This window comes from Austrofundulus limnaeus, unplaced genomic scaffold (genome assembly GCF_001266775.1).
Source record: "Austrofundulus limnaeus strain Quisiro unplaced genomic scaffold, Austrofundulus_limnaeus-1.0 Scaffold105, whole genome shotgun sequence".
In the NCBI taxonomy this organism is placed as follows: Eukaryota; Metazoa; Chordata; class Actinopteri; order Cyprinodontiformes; family Rivulidae; genus Austrofundulus; species Austrofundulus limnaeus.
Genome location: NW_013952507.1, coordinates 488,406 through 490,025, shown reverse-complemented (window position 1 = coordinate 490,025; position 1,620 = coordinate 488,406). Strand labels below are relative to the sequence as shown.

General features: G+C 46.1%; 1 protein-coding gene across 1 annotated transcript in view; it reads left to right on the top strand.

Moving 5' to 3' along the window:
- Positions 1–1,620, top strand: part of gnmt (glycine N-methyltransferase) — a gene marked incomplete at its 3' end in the record, with an annotated part of 13,245 nt that overhangs the window by 814 nt on the left and 10,811 nt on the right.

The following is a 1,620-nucleotide window of genomic DNA, read 5'->3' as shown; positions in this document are numbered from 1 at the left end:
TGAGCTGGGTTCAGGTCCTGCAGCCTCAGACCTGAGCTGGGTTCAGGTCCTGCAGCCTCAGACCTGAGCTGGGTTCAGGTCCTGCAGCCTCAGACCTGAGCTGGGTTCAGGTCCTGCAGCCTCAGACCTGAGCTGGGTTCAGGTCCTGCAGACTCAGACCTGAGCTGGGTTCAGGTCCTGCAGCCTCAGACCTCATCATGATGTTGTACATCAGATTTTACAGTTTTTTTACATTCATAAACCCTGTTCTGAAGAACCAGGCCAGGTCCTGTGAGTTCTGTGGAGTTTATTTGCAGGTGCATGTATTTTATGGGAGTTTGGACCGGATCCATGCAGTCCCTTTATCAGTTCTGATAGTTTATCTGAGCCGTGGAACAGCACCAAGGCCAGGGGCTGAAAACCAGACTGTCTTTCCCTCCAGGTGAACCTGACGGGTTTTTCTCGTTTTATCATCACTTAAAGAAAAACAACCTGTTTTTCTCACCTGACATGAACCAGCTCAGAGTCTTGACCTGGTTCTGTAGTTTGTTTTTGTGTTTTTTAAATCTCAGGGGTGTAAACACACAGCAGAGTACAGTTACAAGGAGCGTCACTATTTCTGGCTCAGCTTTCCAGATGTTCCAAAAACAGTCTGTGGAACTCGTCGTGCCTTAAAGCGCAGCTGGTGATTTAACGCTTTTCAAACCAGCTCCAGTGAAATCCTCCCGATCCGGTCATCTGACCATTATTTTCTTTTTGTTTGCAAAACAGAACTCGGGGGTGAGGAAATAACGACCTTCGAGCTAGATGAACCGCTTGAAGGTGTTTTTTTGTGGAGCAGTTTTCTGTTCTCCTTCAAGCCGGCCAGCTGTGGTTAATGATTGTATACGCTGCTGCTCCTTCAGGTCGAACTTTAAATCAATATCAAACTTCCTGAAACTTGTTAAAAATAAAACCCCGCTCTCAGAACATTGTTTTCAAATGTAAAATATTAAAAGTGAATTTGTTCGTCTTTAAAGAGTAACTTACCCCAAAATTAACTTTCTTTAGCTGATAAACTGTCTAGAATGTGTCTAAAATGTRATATAGTACTGTTTCTGTGCTAATTTTCATGTTTTTGTGTGTATTTGTCCAAATCTGTAATATTTGGTCTAAAAACGTCTTTTTGCTGCTCATATGGGTAGAGCAGTGGTACTGCAGGCTAATTTGCATATTGGATAACGGCTCTCCGCTGTGATGTGTCTTCTCCACGGTTTCGTCACAGCGGCTGTGTTCTGGTATAAAAGCCTCTCTCTAAGACACGCCCCTGCAGCAGTCAGAGGTGGAACAGTTAGCAAGCTTAGCATGATCGTCTGTTGACCTGGGTGGGGAGAGCTGACTGCTGCGCTGCTCTCTCTCCCTCTCTCCCCACACACACACACACACACACACACACACACACACACACACACACAAGCAGTACGTCCTGCACAGCGGGAGGGGGGAAAAGGCAGAAAGGCAGCGGGGCAGCTGCAGCCGAACCTGACTGAACTTCAGTCAAACAAGACCCAACACTTTTATTCCTGATTTAAACTAGTGATCTTGTGAGCATCTGTAGCTGTATGCTTTTATTTTTTCTGTCAGGCTGTCGCGGAGCGCTCC